At 43.0% G+C, this 21464-nt stretch overlaps 1 pseudogene; it reads right to left on the bottom strand.

Moving 5' to 3' along the window:
- Positions 1 to 20717: 20717 nt before the first annotated feature.
- On the bottom strand, positions 20718 to 20812 carry LOC144495401 (U6 spliceosomal RNA; annotated as a pseudogene).
- Positions 20813 to 21464: the final 652 nt, after the last annotated feature.

The following is a 21464-nucleotide window of genomic DNA, read 5'->3' as shown; positions in this document are numbered from 1 at the left end:
AACATTTCTTCCCGTTGCCCCTCAGTCTCCTGTCAGTGTAAAAAAAAAACAAAGAGAAACATGAGGCTGATGAGGAAGAAAATACTCCTGAAAATTCTTGTCTGACACCTTCAGGCAATTAAAACCAATCCAGCAGACTACGTGGACCAAATGCAATGTATCATCCATAGATCTACTTGATCTACAGCATTAGTGACCACCATGAAAAAGAAATCAACCATGTTAGACATGAATTACACTTTACAAATCCATGCTGGTTTCCTCAGAACACATTGGCTGGGATTGTTCCCCCAAAAAACTAAAATCGGGGGAATTTCCCACCTGTTTTTTGGGTGTACTTACCTAAATAAATCTCCGACGCTCTGAGCAATACAGACTGCCTCGGAGTGATTCACGCTGGAAAGTGGGGGGAGGGGCCTCATCCCGCCTGAGAGCTGGATTCAGCACGCTGAGTGGGCCACGGCGCATGTGCCAATCTTTCAGTGCAGAGATCGGCACGTGCACACTGGCCCCCCACCCCCCCAATCAATGGCCTCTTGATTGCTGGCCTCCCAAGCCAGCCCCAAGCCACCCCCCAGCCCCAATCTCCCCTGATAGCCAGCCCAACCCCTCCCTCCCACCAATGGCCAGCCCCGATCACCCCCTCACTCCCTCCCCCACCAATCCCAGTGCAGAGTAGCAGCGGGTCACCCCCCCCAACGCCGATCACCTCCCCAGAATGCCCCGCCCCTCAGCACTGCCCCTCCCGAGGGGCCTCAATGGCCTGTCCCCAGCAGCAGGGTGAGTACTGTTCAGTTTCCATGACATTTCCATATGGTAATCAGCTCCATGCCAATTTCCGGCACAGAGCTGATTACGTCAGGAAAATGGGCCTGGTTGACTCGCGATCGGCCTGACGCCAGTCGCGGGTTCCTCCAGAGGCCCCTCCCCCCCCGCTGATGTCTCTCGGCTCGCTACGCTACTCGAGCAACGTAGCGGGCTGGGAGAATCCCAGCCTTTTTATTTGTCCAAGTGCTTAGTCACTCTGTCCCTAATAATAGATTTTTGTAATTTCTCCACAACAGACAATAGACTAATAGGTTTATAATTACCTGATTTTAAATAAGGGAGTGACATTGGCAATTTTCCACTCAAAAGTGGAATAATACATAATATTGCATACTTCTATGAGAAAAGAGAGGCAGATAACCAGATTACTTGGGTGTTTACTCTGAATGTTTCATTTTGCGACAACAGGCAGTGATGAAGGACATTGTGTTGCAAAAAGTGTTTCTGAATTTGTTATGAGAGACAAACTGTTCACTTCTTTGCAGCTCTCCACTGGACCTTATCTGAGAACATGCTAGCTGCAGGGTATTGGCGTGGCTGATCACTCAGAAGGAAACCCAACAGCTGTGCTTCTGACAGCTGGAATGAGGATGATGGGCCATCACTGAATATTCGGCAGGCCTGAGACATACAGTCACAGCAAGCAGTCCTGAACCTGTTAAGCAATGCATAGAATTCTTCCTGAACACTGCAATTGCACCTTTCTCTCTCTCTATCTCTCTGCAAACTGAAACTGCTGCAGATTTTACATTTATATCTTTGTAAATCCACCTTCCTAAACCCTGCCCAGCCTTAGGTGATGATGTAATTGGATAAAGACAGATGTAGACCAATTGGGTCAAATCTTCTGAGACCGTGGGTGTGATTGAAGATGTGAGTCGAGACCCTGTGAAAGTCTTGATGTGTGGGTCTACGTGGGAATTGTCCAGGGAGTTTAAACTTCCGATGGGCTGATTTCCTGCTGCAAGGGACCCTCTGCAAAAGTCTCCAGCTCTCGCTCAGAGTCAGAGACTTGGGATGTTTCTTAAGTATTTAGTTGAATAGTTACCCAAATATTAGTCAGATTACAACCTTGCTTGAAACCTGGGGGACTTTATAACTGGCCACCCTCTCCCCATCCACCCGCCCCAAACAAACCCCAACCTGGGTAAGATGGGTATCAAGGGATATGGCCAAATGTGGGTCATTGGGACTAACTTAGCGGTTAAAAAGAAAAGGGATGGACAAGTTGGACCGAAGGGCCTGTTTCCTGTAAACCTCTATGACTCTGACTCTATAACCTGACTCAACCACCCTCCCGACTACTTTACTACCCATCCAACCTGATCCCTGACCCCTAACTACCCCGACCCCATTTTCATCGGGCCTGACTACCCCCTTCAAACTGACTACCCTTCTTAACTATCCAACTACCCCCCTTAACCACCTGACTACACCCCCGACTCGACCCAACTACTCTCTGGCCTGACTACCCACTCGTGCACCTACCCACCTCACCCGCTCACTTGCCCACCACCCTACCCATGTGAACCACATGCCCAACAGTGCAATGGCTGCGCTAAATTCTCCCTCAATGTACCCGAACAGGCGCTGGAGTGTGGCAACTAAGGGATTTTCACAGTAACTTCATTGCAATGTTAATGTAAGTCTACTTGGGACTAATAAATAAACTTTAACTTTACTTCATCGATCTACCCTCCTCACCCATTTATCTTACCTACCAACCCATCCTAACCACTTTCACATCTACCTACCTAACCATTCACACCCTCACCCAACCACTGCTTCATTCAGTCACCCATTCACTCACATTCAAAGACAGGACATTTAAACTTACCAAATGGCAGTTGGATGGGGCAAAAAAGGGAGGTGCATCCTGGCTTCACTTGGCTCCACTCCACTCCAACGGAGGTCCCCAGGGGATGCTATACTGCATATTTCTGTGAAAGCCAGGATCAAAAGACCCCAAGAGGAGCATCCAGTGGGTGGAATTTTTGAGTGCAGAGACAATACACTCATCATCACTCCTGCAAAGAAAGCTCAGGCCATTGTGTTTTTAAACATCATCGTTTTACTAAACCAGAAACTGAATATTTAAAAACTGTACCTTTTTTTGAGTATACAATGACCAGGATGTGCTGTTAGAGCAGATATTGTAAAATAACCTGTGATCACAGGCTGGCTCAGAACTAGATAGTTACTGACAGTGCAGCTAATTGGAAATAAAACTGTGAAAGAATTGTGGTATTTAAGTTGGACACTTTTAATTTTCAGTTACTTTTCTTACCTTCATCTCTTGTGTGATACAGTAAAGTTGTGATCTTTGCTCAACTTGCTGAAAAATGAAAAATCTGGCAGTCTTCCGATAAACAGCATCAAACGAATATCAATAATTTCTGTTTAATAGCACCTTTAACACAGGTAATCATTCCAAAACAATTCAGAGAAAGTTTCTATTTGACCATGTTAATAGGAATTAGCATTTGAGTAAAAGAAAACACTGACAAAAACGTGCCTCAGTAATTGAAATAAAACTAGAAACTGCTGTAAATGCACAAGAGGTCAATCAGCCTCTGTGAAGAGGCAAGATGATATATTGACTTTTTCAGATGATTAAATCCTCATCTTGTCTTAGGAAAGCTCTTTGGATAAAAATGTGGGGAGGCAGTGGCATAGAGAGATTGTCACTAGATTAGTAATCCAGAGGCTCAGGGTAATGCTCGGGGAGCCAGGTTCGAATCCCACCATGGCAGATGGTGAAATTTGAGTTCAAGAAATATCTGGAATTAAAGGTCAGATGATGAAACTATTGTCAATTGTCGTATAAAAAAAACCCATCTGGTTCACGAATGTCCTTTAGTGATGGAAATTTCCCATCCTTACCTGGTCTGGCTGACATGTGACTCCAGATCCACAGCAATGTGATTGACTCTTAAAATGTTCTTAGAAATGGCCAATAAAAGTTGGCCCAGCCAGCGATGCCCATTGCCCAGCCAGCGATGCCCATTGCCCAGCCAGCGATGCCCATGGCCCAGCCTGTGGGAGGAAGATTTCTGATACTGTATTTAGTATCTCAAGGAAATATCTGCATAGTGTTCTTGATAATTGTAAATAAAGGCACCATTTATTTGCAGTAATAAGCCTGATTAATCAAGAAGACACTAATTCCATCATTATTTGTGGTAAGTTATATCAACATACTAATTGGTCCTATGCAACCAAGCAAAAATAGGGAATAATTGCTTGAGCACCCACTCCTGGTTTTTATTCAATAATCCTGGCATGAAAAGGCCCATGTGTAAATGGCATCACACCCAGTTAATGCTCTATGGTCACCAAGCTCAATCCCATTCCAGAAGGAGCAGGGAGGTGGTGTGTGCAGAAGCATTCAACAAGGAGGTTTCTAAACCTGTAAGGTTATCTTTCAACTGAAGGGATAATAAATATTTCACACCACCAATCACATCAATGTTCACTATACCGGACAGTCCTGGCAAAACTTCACACAAGTTCTTTTAACAGGACACTGATGAACGATGAAATTTGCATTCAGAAATGTAAACTTACAAGGAGCTTATAGTATTATAAATTAGGTGGGAATGTGGGTGTCCCTGATTTATCATCTATTTGAAAACGTATGCTTCAACCAAGCTGTCCTGAGAACCACTGTCAGAGGCTGAAAAGAATTAGAGCATCTGCGGGAGGAATAGAGAAACAGAGAGGGAATGAACATCTAAAAAGTAAAAATGGGGCAATGTCGCCTTTATACGGTGACACATGTACATTTTGGACTAGTAATGTGTTCACATAGCAATTGCAATAAAATGCACAGACTTGAGAGAACGCACACACAGAATCTGGAGATTAATCTTTCTAATATCTCCACAATTAAAAATGAAGACATATAAATATTAAGAAGAGTTTTACACAAAGAATAGACCAATTCTACAGCACAGTCATTGAACCTCAGAAGAAGTGGGATTTAAAAACCCATAACACTGATGATGTCACAATGAAATAATGCCTTTTCAAAATCAAGACTCGCATTACATTTAGGCTCCAGGCATGGAAGAAAATAGGGCAGATTCCAGCTGCCAAGCTAACTCAATGAGTTTGGAGAGGAGCTTTGTGAGCTTGCCAAGCCGCACTGAGGATTCAGTAAAAGCTTTCAAATCCAGTGACTTTTCGGTGTTTGTCATCAGTCGTTCCATGGAATGAGCTTATTTTGTTAGAAGTGCACTTTACAATTAAAACTTTGTAATTTAAAATAAAACAATTGTTAGCGAGGGTCAAGAGTATTTTACTACCAGCCCATCCCACCTTCAGTATAAAATATTGATCTATTTTCCAAGCGAAAAATGTGAGATTGACTATTGTTTCTCCACACAAAATTAAGTCACGTTTGGGAGAATGTCTCCATGTGAATTGACACGCAGTGTAGATCCCTGCAATGTATGTAAAAAAAAAAGTAAAGAAATACAGATATACATTGTTTGCACCGAACCTTTTTCGCAGGGGTAAAACCCCAAATCCCTTATGTGATTTGTACTGTTAATGAAAAAGAATGCACAATCGTGTGTGCACATTTCTAGTGCATGAAATATGTGTCGATACATTTTGGAAATATCAAAGAACTGCTTGAAGTAGTTCTTCTACGTTCGAAGACTGACAGAACTCTGCTTCTCTACATTGATGGACAGATTCAGAGTACTGGCCATAACAATGAACATGGTTGCTGGTGATTGAGACCTTTTAAATTTTCTAGCTGCCTTCCCTGATGTCAACGGACTGGAGAGCTTCACATTACACTGTCTATGTCAACAGTTAGCCTTAGCTTTCCCTTGACTACTGGAGGCAGTGGCACCCCTGGGGAAGGTGCAGCAGGTTAACTGCAGTAAAATAATCCTGTCCCTTATTCTAGAATCACAGAATCCCTACAGAGCAGAAGGAGGCCATTCAGCCCATCGAATCTGCACCAACTCTCCAACAGAGCATCTTGTCCTGGCGCTATCTCCATAACTCCACATATTCACCCAATTAATTCCCCTAACCTACACATCTTGAGACACTAAGGGGCAATGAAGCACGGCCAATCAACCTAACCTGCACGTCTTTGGCCTGTGGGAGGAAACCGGAGCATCCGGAGGGAACCCACACAGACACAGGGCGAACATGCAAACTCCCCACAGTTACCTAAGACCGGAATTGAATCTGGATCCCTTGCGCTGTGAGGCAGCAGTGTTAACCACTGTGTTGCCCTGTATGTGAGACTGTTTTTCTGATTTTCTGTGATTGTAAGAGAGGAAGAAATTGAAAATGGCATGAAGAGGTGATACAATTGTATTGCAACAATTTACAAAAGCATAAATAGCTCCAAGTCTCACAAATATTCACAACTTCCTGATTTAAAAATTGCAAGCATTAAAATAAATTGATAAGAGACACTTACCAAAAAAAAATTAGAAGTCAGAGATGCTTCAAGAGTCGTGACACTTCAAACAAAATCCACTTTTTTTTAATGCAATTAACTTATGAAGACAGGTAATGAGAGTTAAATCATTGCAGAATATCAAATGAGATGAAGATTAGGGAATAAAATGAACAGAAACATTCCCTTTCCTGTCAATCTCTTGTCCAAAATACAGTACTGGATGAACCATAGTTGCTCCAATTGTCTTTGAACCCCCCCATCACAAACTCTATTCTCTAGACAACACCTACAAATCTGTCTGCAAACAGAGCCTTAGGCTGAACCAGACTACCAATAACTTTCTCATCCTGTCTGACCCTGAGCTGAGTTTCCAGCTCCCATATCCTCTCCATCACCAATAGCGACTGCTTCCACCTCGGTAATATCGCCAGTCTCTGCTGTTGCCTCACACGACTGCTGTTGAAACTCTCATCCATGCTTTTAGTGCCTCCACTGGCTGGCCTCATATCCTTCATGCTCCTTAGGTTCGTAACTTGAGTTTGTTCAAAATTCTGCTGCCTGTAAGCTTACGCGCACCAAGTCTAGACTATGAATTGCCCCTATGCTCCCTGACATACATCAGCTACCAGTCCAACAACACCTTGATTTTAAAATACTCCTTATAGCCAATGTTTTACAAGACCTTATCCTTCCCTATGTCTGTAACCTGCTCCAGTCCAACAACCCTCAAAAGACTCCATGTTGTTTCAGTTGTGGACTCTTATCCAGTCTATTTGCTTCATCATTGGTTGCTCATGCATTCATTCACGTAGACCTTAAGTTTTGGAAATTTCTTCCTAAACATCCCCTCATCCCCACTTTCTTCTCCACCGTTAAGACCAAGATCCTCTTTAAGACAGGTAAAACAATGACATTATATTGCACTGCTCACATAGTAAAACATCACAAGGTGCTTCACAGCAGTGATACGAGATGAAATTTGACATCGAGCTAAAGAAGGAAATTTTATTAAATTTGATTAATCTTCTGGTCACCTGCCCTAAAATTTCTCTCTCTCGCTCCCGCTCTCGTGCCCGCTCTCGCGTGCTCTCTCTCTGTCCCCATCTCTCTCTCTCCCCATCTCTCTCCCTCCCCATCGCTCCCTCCCTCCCCATCACTCCCTCCCTCCCCATCTCTCCCTCCCTCCCCATCTCTCTCTCCCTCCCTCCCTCCCCATCCCTCCCTCCGTCCCCATCTCTCCCTCCGTGCCCATCTCTCCCTCTCTCCCCATCTCTCCCTCCCTCTACTCACCCCCAAAGCCCCTTGTATGCTCCATCCAAGCTTTGTGCAAACTCATGCCAGCTATGACTCCCTCCACACCACCCTTTGACCTTATCCTCCATGACAATTCACCCAGTACCCACCACAAGCAGCCCTTAGGAGTTATGATGAGATGGAAGAAAATACAGTTCTAAGTATCTCTGATGGACCTTACTGTATTAAAATAAAACACATTCATTGATAATGTTTAAATCCCTTCATGTAATCCCTTCTGATAGCAAATATATCCTTTACATAGTTAATCTCTTGTAAAAACAATATTTTCTTCAAGTACCTCAGCCATTATGAAAACAAACATTTGTATTCACAGCACCAGATCAAAAGCAGATAATCTCTTTTAACTAACCGCTTAGAGCTGTTGATCATAATGTGAAATTACAGACACTCTACTGTGATAATAATGGGTTGTGGGAGCATTCAAGCAGCACTAATCCTATAATTATAAACTTCAGGCTTAGCTGAACAAACATCTATTGGAATTACAAGCCCTAATTATTTTTCAACTGAGAGTCGTAGCAGGGAGTTTCATTCCTCAAAATTTAAAGGAAAGGGCATTTAAATTACTTGCCAGTTCCACAGAACACATCCACCTTCTGTGCACATTAATCTTTTTTTTAAGTTAAAGTTTATTTATTAGTCACAAGTAGGCTTACATTCACACTGCAATGAAGTTACTGTGAAAATCTCCTCGTCGCCACAGTCCGGCACCTGTTCGGCTACACTGAGGGAGAATTTATCATGACCAATTCACCTAACCTGCACATCTTTGGACTGTGGGAGGAAACCGGAGCACCCGGAGGAAACCAACGCATTCACAGGGAGAATGTGCAAATTCCACACAGACAGTGACCCAAGCCAGGAATCAAACCCGGGTCCCTGGCGCTGTGAGTCAACAGTACTAACCACTGTGCCGCCCCTAACTGTTTACAATCCTAAGGAATACCTTACCTCTCCAGAAAGGTACCTGACCTCCGAAAGCTTTAAACCCTTACCTCAAATGTCTAAACCTAAGAGTTTTGTTTCCGAAACCTGGGCAATGTAAACTGTTTCCGAGAAAAGGAGGTTGCTCTTTAAGATCTGCCATTGCCTTGGCAAACCGCAGATTGTGAAAACATCCTGCCCCATTACCCCCCAGAAAAAATGGTGGGTGCTTGATTCAGGGATTGGACTTCTGGAATCAGGACACCGACACCAATTTGACTAAGGCGTAGAGCCCTCCCGACTTATCAAAAATTCAGGCCTAAGTGTTCAGGAGGTGGTTTGTAATGGAGAAGGGGAACTTGGGGTTATATTTGCATTTTTAAATCTCCTACAATGTTGGGCAATTTTGGTCAAGGAAAGGGGGACCCAATTGTGCCTTATGTCATCCAGCCACATCTACCACAGGTCTCTAAAACAGTTGTTCAACTAAAATGTTGAAATTGCACCCTTCTGTTTTTGGGCTAAATTTTTAAATTACGCTTCCTACTATCTCCTCCTTTGGCTCGGTGATAATCTTTATCTGAAACCTGGACAAATGCTCATCTTCCAATACTTCTCACCATTAAATGAAAGTATAAGCTGTCATTTTTTATATTTTGGAAGTAACAATTCTAGGATCATGGAATCATAAAATCATAGAATCACACAGTGTAGAAGAGGCCTTTCGGCCCAATGAATTTGAAACATCTAACCTCTCACCTAATCCCAATTTAACAGCGCTTGGACCATAGCCTTGAAGGTTATGGTGTGCCAAGTGCTCATCCAGGTACTATTTAAAGCTTGTGAGGCAACCCGTCTCTACCACCCTCCCAGGCAGGGCATTCCAGATTGTCACCACCCTCTGGGTAAGAAAGGTTTATCTCATATCCTCCTTAAACCTCCTGCACCTCACTTTGAACTTGTGTCCCCACAATTCTAGTCCGCAACACCCTGACCTTGCAAAATGGCAGCTGTGACAAAGAACAAAGTTTCAAAGGCTGATTGAAACCAGGCATCTATTGTCAGATTAACAGCAGTTGTGACCTGGAATCCACAATGACTGTTTATTTCTGGATGTACCAGTATCAAAACTTGCAATCGTTCAGAAACTCTTGATACCATAGACTTAAAATGTTATCGTTTTTCATTTCATTTTTTCTCTTTATTGTGCTTTCATTTGTTCTTTTCTTTTTGTGCCAATGCAACAATTGTATATTCAGGATTCTTTCTAGTTAAAAATACTCACATTTTGCCTTATTTTATACACTTCATTTGGTTCAGTGGAGCATTTGTTTGCCAAGCGAGAGTAGAAGAAATGTTATATCTGTATCATCTTGCAGTGTTGCACTTCATACAGCTCCTTGCGGATAGTGCAGTGAACATCTTACTTTCATATTCATAAGATGGATTTCAGGTGTTTTAAGTGTGTGCATATTTATAGAACTAAAGGAGATTTGGATGATACTGAAAGATACTGTTTGGTGATCAATGTAATTCACAGAGTTGGTGAAAAAACTGAAAATGACAGCCTGTATGCAAGCATCAGTTGCATAAATAGACCCCCATAAAATGCTGTATAAACCCTGTGATCAACACACATAATATGTAGGACATTGCACGGGAACCTATAAATACAGAAAGCAGGAATTCTGGAAATCTGAAATTAAACAAAAGGTACCTGAGATGCACGGTTCTGAAGAAGTGTCCCATCTAACCCATTTTCCTCTTTTAACGGCTAAACAGTCGGTTTAATTATCCATGGAAATTAGACAGTCATTATCCAGATCTTAGGTGGGGAATGAGAGTCTACAATCAAGACACTCATGCACAGATCACAGCAGGAGTGGACTTGATAAGCAAAATAGTTTTTTCTTGTTACCATTGTGCATTTTCAACGTTCACTGGAACTTACTCTGGTTCCTGTGCTGAACAAGATTTACGTATCCTGCATTCAAAACAATTACACCCAAACATGTATTTTTCAATGAATATGCAGAAATTAGACAAAACTGAATTGAAGAAAAAAGATTTTTTGAGAATGGATAACATTCTTAGGTTTAAGTTGTCTGCAGAAAAGTTAAAATGAAAGGGGTAGATTACTGTCAAATATTTGTATGCAGAGACATTTACACGCAACATTTAACAATCGAGCATAACAGTTTATGGGAAAATAATAATCATTTCCTACTTATTGGCTTTGGATCTTTGAACTCTTGATGTATATTTTATCCAGATGCATTTTTTTAAATACTGCAATTGTTACTTATGATTGATCACCTACAAGTACCAGGTTTAGTTATACCTCTAACTATAACTATCACTTCTGATCGAGTGCACGTTTGCATTCCTGGATGCTAGTGATGATGCTGATGGCTGCAGCTGTCGCCACTGAAGCATTATGCTTGCTCAGTTGTCAACATCAACATGATAATCTAGGTAATGATTTGGAGAATATATATTTATATACACATAAATGATATATACTTAGTGCGCCACTACAAATTTTTGGAAAGTATCATTCCCAATCTATAATTTATTTTTTGTATAATGATTGGGAAACACAAAGTGCTGCAATCCCCATGGAGACCAATAACTTTTAAAATGCAACTCAAGCTTCTCGTGAATGGTTGAAAGTATAACATGACAAGATTACAAGTTTTAAGACTTATACTGTCACACACAAAATAAAAATAATATTGACTAAACACTATTTCAGTCGGCAACCTATACTCTGAACTGCAGAAAATATTTCACCAATGACTAAAAATCCCTCTCTATGGTTATAATTTACCTTGTCTCTTGAATAGATGCTTCGTCTTCCCGGAACCAGTCCAAATTTATTCTTAGCCTCTTTTTCCTTTTCCAGCCGGATATCTTTGAGTCCCTGAATTGACTCTCGGAGTGTGGGTTACCCTGGACACTGTATTCCCAAAGTTGGAAAATCATTCAGCTTCATTTAAATCCTCACAAATTTAGTCTCTTCAATACAAATGTGAGATCTAGCCAGATTTTGCACAGTGAACATGAGACATTTTGTCTCTTTTTCTGTTGTATTCATGTAGACTGACCTTGTCTGTGTGGTTCAGTGATATTTTTAGGAAAACCTGTAGCCTGATCCTACAATGAGTTCCCCTCATTTTCATGGTAATGTGAATCATATGGGCCTTGTGTGCAGGTAGAAATTCTAATCAGCTATCCTCCGCAATCTTCAACTCTATTCTATTTTGGAAAGAAATAGGCAGAAGAAACCATAACTGCATTCCAAACAACTCCCTCAGACTTGGAGACTAACAGTCTATCCTCTATCAGCATAGTCGCTTTACTCAATTTTTACAGTTGTGAATATGCTGTATCTTCTTCCTCGTAATACAACCTGCTCTCCCCCTCCTCCCCAGCCCACTTTAATCTGTAACAACCAAGCCGCATGGGCTTGTTGTCAGCAGAACTCAGAACAGGTCATATTATCCCCTTCATTCTCCATTTTACTCTTTAAATTAAAGAGACAGGTCTAAAATATAACAATCTTATAAACTTGGGATTCTCCCAAAATAATGTGTTGAATTTGAGAAAAACTGGAGTAAATCCTGTTGGTGTTTTCAGTGGGATTTTCAAAGGAAAGACTCTGTACACTGCAGAGTGCCCAAGCATGATTCACGTGAAAAATAAGGGAGTGGGGGCCTATCCCCACTAGAGAGGCCGGCAACATAGTGCTGAGTGGGCCATAGGGCATGCGCCGATCTGTCACCGCCAAGATCGGCGCATGCGCACTGGCCCCGCACTGCCATCCTCCCAATTGCTTGTCAGCCTGTGACCCCCCTCCCCCCAGCCCACAATTGCTGACTCCCTGGATGTGTCCAGGCCCACCTCAATCTCTCCCCAACCCCCCCAGAAGTCCCAATCTCCTCGACCACCCCTCCCACCAACATTCCCAATCTTTCCCCCGACACTCCCAGCCCAGTCCCGACACCCCCAGCAGGCCAGCCCCACCACACCCACGGGCCAGCCCTAATTGTGGCCTCCCTCTCTCTGTCACTGATCCTGAGTGCAGAGTGGCATAGGGACCTCCCCCACCAATTGCCTCCAAGATGCCCTTTGGGCATGTCCACTTTGCCCCTTGGGCCTGTGTAAGGGAGCCAGGCTGGCACTGCCATGCTGGCAATGCCCACACCCCGACCTCCTGGGGGGCCTCCATGGCCCCCCCTTCATTCCAGCGGTGTCGGGCCACCAGCTCTCTCCAAGCGGGGAGCTACAGTGAATCCCACTGGAGTGGAATATTACTGGCGGGGGAGGACACTCTAGCTTGCCCAGAGATTTCAGTCCTGGGCCTGCTGATGACAATTAAATGTGCATCTGCATAAATTATACAGCTCCACATTGATTTTTGGTGCTGAGCTGATGGTGCCAGTAATCTGCCATCCGGAGATTCGTGGAGGTTGTGGCGCCCAGCGGGAAGCCCACTAAATGACCCCCGCTTGAGTCTCCGAGCCCTGCAAAAGCAGAGCAGCGGGCTGCACGAATCCCACCCCCCACCACCTAATATTTGTCACAAAATAAATCAGGGGAAGAATTTAATGTTCCCCGAGCCAGCAGGTTTGCAGGTTGTTGCTTTCACTGTTGCGACAAATGCCCTTTGTCGATGGTTTCTCAAATGCATCCCTTAATCATTTCATGCTGCATGAACTTGATCATCTCCTCTGCCAATGTTTGCATCCAGGTTCATGTATGGAGGCTGATTAGTTCGGTGAAGGATGAGGGTCTGGCACAACTTTGCAATCGTAGGAAAGATGTGGTGCATTCAGGAGAGTAGTAAAGCAAACTTTAGGGGAAAAGTCTTTCTCAGGCATTTGTGATGTAGCTATCTGCCAGGGCTCAGTTTAAGAGGGATGCATCTTCAAAAAACCTGAAGTTCAATAATTGTGTAAATTCTATGTGGGTTTAAAGCCAAGATTTTACATACTAATTAGGAGCAGGAGTAGACCACCTGGTCCCTCGAGTCTGAACTAAGATTATGACCATCTAATTGTAACTTCAACCTCATGTTACTGCCTACCCCCAACAACCTGGGGCAGCACAGTGGCACAGTGGTTAGCACTGCTGCGTTACAGCTCCAGGGATCAGTGTTTAATTCCAGCCTTGGGTAACTATGTGGAGTCTGCACGTTCTCCCCGTGTCTGTGTGTGTTTCCTCCAGGTGCTCCAGTTTCCTCCTGCAGTCCAAAGGTGTACAAGCTAGGTGGATTGACCATGCTAAATTGCCACTTAGTGTCTCAAGATGTGAGTGTGTAGGTTAGATAAATGTGTGGGGTTACAGGGATGGGACAGGTCAGAAGGCCTGGGTAGGATACTCTGTCAGAGAGTTGGTGCAGACTCAATGGGCTGAATGGCCTCCTTCTGCACTGTAGGGATTCTATAACTTTTTGCCCCATGTTACTTAAGAATCAATCTAGCTCTGTCTTTTGAGGAAGAGGCTCATGACCCTCTGAGAGAGAAAAAAAAATCCTCATTTGTCTTAAACAGGATTTTAAATCAGCAGCTGAAGTACCTCGAGGCATGTTGCACCTATACTTCGAAATGCCTGAATAATATTTGGCTGTTTCAAACCTTGTCCATCCCCCGCCTTCACATTCCACTGTCAATCTCCAAACAAGGTGATTTAAAAATATTTATCTTCCTAGTTCTTCTGCAGCGGGTCAGTTGTCATGTTGGACAGCAGAATAAGGTTGCAGAATTGGCCTGATAATGTCAAAGTCCTATTTCCATGATGCGCTCCCATCTGCTGCGGCTCCACACCAGAAGCTTCAACAATTATTAGTTTGGAGCACTGTGAGAGTTCATTCCAGTAAACATTATACAAATACAACTCCCACCTGAAAGTAGACTGGAAGCAGAAAGAAAGCGTGAACTGCCAAACAGGAATCAACTTCCTGATACAGATAATTAAATATTTATAGCAAAAGAAAATTGTCGTCTCTTTTTGTGCATGCCCTGCCCCCGCGTGCTTCAAAGAAAGCTGATCCCACACTTTCTACCAAAGTATATTGGGAGATGAAATGGAAATTATGCTATAATGAGAAGAATTAATAGAATAGCTGTACTGATATTTCAACATGCACTTACAATTGAAAAGTGAAATGTTTCAGTGAAGTGAAGGGTGGCACAGTGGGTAGTAGTGCTGCCTCACCGCGTCGGGGACCCAGGTTCGATTCCCGGCTTGGATCATTGTCTGTGCAGAGTTTGCCCTTTTTTCCCGTGTCTGCGTGGGTTTCCTCCAGGCGTTTCATCCCACAGTCCGAAAGATGTGCCAGTTAGGTGCATTGGTCATGCTGCATTCTCTCTCAGTACACCCGAACAGGTGCCGGAGAGTGGCGACTCGGGGAATTTTACAGTAACTTCATTGCATTGTTAATGTAAGCCTATTTGTGACACTCCTGCTCTATCCAAGACTACAAGAAACTACAAAGGGTCATGAACAAAGCCCAGCTCATTAATCAAAGCAGCCTCCCACCCATTGCACTGTCTACATTTCCCGCTGTCTCAGAAAAGCAGCCAGCATAATTGAGGACCCCACGCACCCCGGGCATACTCTCTTCTACCTTCTTCCATCGGGAAAATGATACAAAAGTCTGAGGACACATACCAACCGACTCAAGAACAGCTTCTTCCCTGCTGCCATCAGAATTTTGAATGGACCTACCTTGCATTAAGTTGATCTTTCTCTACACCCTAGCTATGACTGTAATACTACATTCTGCACTCTCTCCTTTTCTTCCCTATGTATTGTATGCTTTGTCTGTATAATGCGCAAGAAACAATACTTTTCACTGTATACTAATACATGTGACAATAATAAATCAAATCAAATCAAAAACGAATAAATTTAAACATATTATGGAAATAGTGGAAGGGACTGGCAAAATCTCTGGCAGTCATGCAAAAGGTGTAACAAGGATAGATATTCAAGTTGGAAAATGGCACCTGATGGATCTTGTGTTCCTGGAGCATGAGTCCGAATGAGCCTCTTTTTTCTCAGGTAACTGGTCAAAATTGACTAATTGAGTTATGTGGAAGAGGGAGATTGACTCTTTAAAGAGCAGGAATTATTTACACAAAGCTGTCCTTGATGTGCTTACGTATGTCAGAGATGGTCGACTGCAAGGTAAACTGGTAAATCTTTTGAATTTGGACTGTGGATTTCTTTGGATGAATGAGTTAATTGGATAGATTGCCTTTTACGGAATTGTGAATGTTCTTAATCCAATTTTAGAATTCAAATTGTCCACAAATCCTCCGTGAAAGTTCTCTTTTTTGAAACATGAGTCACAACTATTGGTGCCTCGAAAGAAAAAAAATAGAAAGGAATTGCACCAATCATTTCCTCAAGACATCCGAAAGCATTTTGTATAACCAAATGGGTTATTTTTTTATATACAAAGTCACTGCATTTTCAGCAGAGGGCATTCGCCAGTTTATGTGCAGTTGGATCCCACACTGAGACAGATAACAGTTAATCCGTGTGCCATTAGTTTAGACGAGAACATTGGACAGGGCGAGTTAATATCTCAAAGGTAGAGACTTTGACAGAACTGGAAGATAGCTCAACAAAAATTGAAGACATGGGGGAGGGGGTTCTATGCAAAAGTAAAGAACCAGAAATGCTGAGTGCTGTTGTTGAGAAGCTGCTGGGTTTACTGCCTGTTTGCAGCTTTTTTTCTGTTTTTGAAGGCACCTATCGTCACTCAAACTTGCAAAGTGATCCTTTATTTCAGTGCATACATTTATGGATGGAAATCTAATTGTATTTGATCTCCATCTTCTGTCATTTACAAATGTGCCCCCTTATTAATGACTAATATCAATTAATATTTAAAAATCAGAATTCCTATACTGCAGAAGGAGGCCATTCGGCCCATCAAGTCTTTGCCAACTCTCTGAAAGCATCTTACCAAGCCTACCACCTCCAGTGGATAAAGTCTTGGGGGGGGGGGGGGGGAGAACGTGTAGTATAAGGGTCTGGCATCTAAAGAATTAACGTGAGACTGAGTACAGTATCATCCCACACAGTGATGGAAAAGAACACATGGCCTGCACCTTGGGGTCAGTATAGCGTTGGACAGAGCCATGTGTAGAAGCAAGCATGGAAACAGCTCTTTGCTTGGACCCTAACTGTACCTATCTATAGAGTTTATTGCAGCTAATAAATACTACTGTTGAACCAGCTAAGGCTACAAATTCTCAGTAAGACCCACCATACTACACCAATCACCTTACACCGTGGACGCAGTTACATTTCCACCCCAATGCCTGATTCTGTCTGCAGTGTCAGGATGCACAGCTTTTTCCTCTGTGCCGTTCACTGAAACATTTCTTGATATCACATGGAGTGAATTGCTGAAGTGTGGTTTCTGTGATGTTGGTCATCTCAGGAAGAGGCTGGATCATTTGGCACTTCCGATTAAAGTTGGTTGCAGATATTTCAGCCTTGTTTTTTGCAGTCACATGCTGGGCTCTGTTGTCATTGAGAATGGAGTTCTCTTGGAGTCTCCCCCTCCTGTAGTTTGTCTAATTATCCAACACTATTCAAGACTGGATGTGGCAGCAATGGAGAGTTTTGATCTGATCCATTAGTTGTGGGATGACTTAACTCTGTCTATGATGTGTTACTTCAAGTTTTCAGCTGCTAGATCTGTGTGAATCTATTCCATTTAGCACAGTGCTAGTGCCACACAGCATGATGGAGGTTGACTGTCATGTGAAGTATGGGCTTCATCTCCACAAGCACTGTGCAGTTGTCCCTCCTACAAATACCACCATGACATGAACCAATCTGTAACAGGCAGAATGGTGAGAACGAACAAGTAGATTTTCCCCTCATCCTAGTTCTCTTGCCATCTGCTGAAGGCCCAGTCTTACAATAACGCACTGCAGGACTTGGCCAATCAGTAGTAGTAGTACAAGCCATTCTTACTGGTAAATATTGAAGTCCTACATACAATACATTCTGTGCCCTTCCTGCCTTCATTGCTTCTTGTTTCCAAGTAGTGTTCAACGTGGAGTGATATTAATCAATCAGTTGAGAAAGGGAGGTAGGTGGTAATCAATCATTTCCCATACCAATGTTTGGCCTGATGTCATGGCACTTCATGGTGTCCACCAATGTTAAGGATTTCCAAAGCCACTCTCTTCTGTATACCGCTGCATCACCACCTCTGGTGATATGTCCTGCCCCAAGAATGATGATTGAGGTGTCTGGGGCATTGGCTGAAAGGCTGACAGTGTGACTGTCATGCTGTAGTTTGAGTCTGTGAGACTGCTCCATTTAGATACAAGTCCCCAGATATTAGTGAGGAGGAATTTGCAGGATCGATTTAGCTTGTATGATGTCAAAATTTGTACTTTGGATCAAAGAACAGTACGGCACAGGAAACAGGCCCTTCGGCCCTCCAAGCCTGTTCCACTCCTTGGTCCAACTAGACCAATCGTTTGTATCCCTCCATTCCCAGGCTGCTCATGAGACTATCGAGGTAAGTCTTAAACAATGTTAGCGTGTCTGCCACCACCACCCTACTTGGCAGCGCATTCCAGGCCCCCACCACCCTCTGTGTAAAAAACATCCCTCTAATATCTGAGTTATACTTCGCCCCTCTCACCTTGAGCCCGTGACCCCTCGTGATCGTCACTTCTGATCTGGGAAAAAGCTTCCCACCGTTCACCCTATCTATCCCCTTCATAATCTTGTACACCGCTATTAGATCTCCCCTCATTCTCCGTCTTTCCAAGGAGAACAACCCCAGTTTACCCAATCTCTCCTCATAGCTAAGACCCTCCATACCAGGCAACATCCTGGTAAACCTTCTCTGCACTCTCTATAACGCCTCCACGTCCTTCTGGTAGTGCGGCGACCAGAACTGGATGCAGTACTCCAAATGTGGCCTAACCAGCGTTCTATACAGCTGCATCATCAGACGCCAGCTTTTATACTCTATACCCCGTCCTATAAAGGCAAGCATACCATATGCCTTCATCACCACCTTCTCCACCTGTGTTGCCACCTTCAAGGATTTGTGGACTAGCACACCTAGGTCCCTCTGTGTTTCTATACTCTTGAGGCTCTGCCATTTATTGTATAACTCCTCCCTGCATTATTTCTTCCAAAATGCATCACTTCGCATTTATCTGGATTAAATTCCATCTGCCATCTCTCCGCCCAATTTTCCAGCCTATCTATATCCTGCTGTATTGCCAGACAATGCTCATCACTATCCGCAAGTCCAGCCATCTTTGTGTCATCCGCAAACTTGCTGATAACACCAGTTACACCTTCTTCCAAGTCATTTATATATAATCACAAATAGCAGAGGTCCCAGTACAGAGCCCTGCGGAACACCACTGGTCACAGACCTCCAGCCAGAAAAAGACCCTTTGACCGCTACCCTCTGTCTCCTATGGCCAGTGTTGACTGGGGTTCTATTCTTATAGTTTTTCATAGCAGCTTTGATAGGTCATTACAGAGGCCAACTTAGAGTCATTGCTATTGGTCTGGGAAACAGACTGAGTTAGGATAGCTGATTTCCTTCCCCAAGTGACACTCGTGAGTCAGATAGGTTCGAATTATGTCATGGCCACCATTACTGACACAAGATTTTTATTCCAAATTTACTTATTTAACTGAATTTGGATTCCTCAGCTGCTATGAAAGGTTTTGAACTCCTTTCACTGGACCATTCATCCTTTGCAGCCTCTGGTTTCCATGTCCAGCAATATAATCACTATTCTGCTATACCTCATAGACAAAAGTCATAGAGCGCAAGTACACCTCAACACGGAGAAAAGATGAAGATATGCTACAGTGGAAACAGAAAAGCAAAATACAGCTCAAAATTGACACAGTCCTCACAATAATAATTTGAAAATCAGGCCATCACTGATGCTCATATCATGCCTGAGTGCACTTTCGCATTAGTTGAAGCATTTACATTAGGTTTGTGGTTCTCTTCAACACACACATAAAGGGCATGGCAAATTGTTCTGGCATGATGCTGCTCACTGCAGTGGAGCTATTAGCACGGAGCTACCAGCAATTGCCAAGTCCACTAGCAGCCATTTATCTTCCATTGCTTCCCGAGCACTGTGCTTTTAACTTGCATCGACCTTTGCACATGTTGTGATCTGGACCAGAATGGTACAACTTTGTACCAGCTGTCGATGTGAAATCCTTACAAAGCTCAGCAGTGTAGTCATTGAGATATCCCCGAGACTATTAATGGTTAACTAGTCAAACCCAGTTGTGAGTATTTACCAGTCCATCAGTAAAGCCATTGTTCATACTGTGCTAATTAATAATGCTGCAACTGAGCCAATTGTCATTCAGCAATGGGAAGCTGCCACTAAAATGATCTGTCCAACTCAGCTATGCAGACCGCTATAAATGATTGCACTAATATGGATGGATTGTGGTTTGAGAAAGAAGAATTTGATTGTTGCAAGTGACTGATCACAACTAATGATCACTATAATAGGATTTCACTGTGTAAGTTTTTCAGCATCATTGCTGAATTATTAGCTAGATACTGGAACTGGACATAGAGTGGCATAATCCAACCTCAATCTGAAATGGATCCTTCCATTATATGATGGAATGAGAGTCACTGTGCCACACTGAGTTTCATAAACTGTTGAAATGGTCAGTTTACCCATGTCCAGATTAAAACAAGGTTACAGACAGATTACATATTTTCCCAAGGTCAAACATTTGAAAATGGTGAGGTTGCTTGGGGTAAATTGCAACTCTAATACAGACGTTCAACACGATAGATCAGGCGATATGTGTGCAGTGAGTAAATTCCCAGTACGTCAGAGGATATAAAATGAGGGGCTTTTAGCTGGGATTTGACCTTGGCTTTTCACCGATTTACATTTCAACGGGGGAAAATCTATCCCACAAGTGCTCCGACTTGGCAATTCATGAATCATACTGATAATGCCAAACAGAGCCTGGGCCCCTGCAGCTCCTCCATGTAAAGAATAGAAATTAAAAGCAAATATACATATTGACTGGAGACTGTGTTCAAGTACAGATTCTGGAGTTGGCTCCAGTGGCGTTACTATGAACTGTTCTTTCTTGTAATGTTCTCTGATCAAAGTGACAATAACATCTCCAAAAAATTTCCAAGATGCAAAGCATGCATCTGTGGTTTAGAATGAATTTGTGCGTCATCCTTGTACAGGGCCATGCTAATCTTCTCTGTATCATTCCAGTTTTAGTAGCCGAAGCAACAAAACCCATTTTGAAATGGTGAATAAAGTAACATCTAAACGCCCCACTGTGGCTTACTGAATGAATGTCACTGTGTCCCAGTCAAAGCAAGGCACATACATATCTTCAGTTTCATAGGTCAAAAATATCAACCGTGAATATGGGATATCAAAAGCAGAACAGGAAGTGCTTGAAATATACAAGACCATCAGCATCTGAAAGAAAATGATCAAATTCCCTCACTTGGTTAAGCTCATTAAGACAATGAAAAGTTTACCCATTTAGATCAGAAGGATCTCAAGTTCAATTCCAAATCTGTGCTCAATAAGCCAATCTCCGCCAAATGTCACATGACAGCTGGATTTTGTACATCCAGATTCGCAATGTGTAAAATGGCCAAAATTCCAACTCATGGTCCCTCTCCCTTGTCTCCCACTGGAGTTGTGTTTGTGGATGTTGGGTGAAGGCAGGATCTGGTTAGGTTGTGATAGGCCATCTTGTGTTAGTCCTTAAATAAGTCTCTGGAAGTAACAGAGGACATTCGTTATCTACAAAACTGTAGCTCTTCACTGAATCAACTATTTCAGAAGATGGGGAGAACATTGGCTTGAAATAATAGCGATTAAGTGTGACCTTACAATCGACTCAGATTCTGTATTTTCCCAACGTGCAG

Source organism: Mustelus asterias, chromosome 6 (genome assembly GCF_964213995.1).
Source record: "Mustelus asterias chromosome 6, sMusAst1.hap1.1, whole genome shotgun sequence".
Classification (NCBI taxonomy): domain Eukaryota; kingdom Metazoa; phylum Chordata; class Chondrichthyes; order Carcharhiniformes; family Triakidae; genus Mustelus; species Mustelus asterias.
Note: the sequence above shows the minus strand (reverse complement) of the source record. Positions and strands in the feature narration are given on the sequence as shown.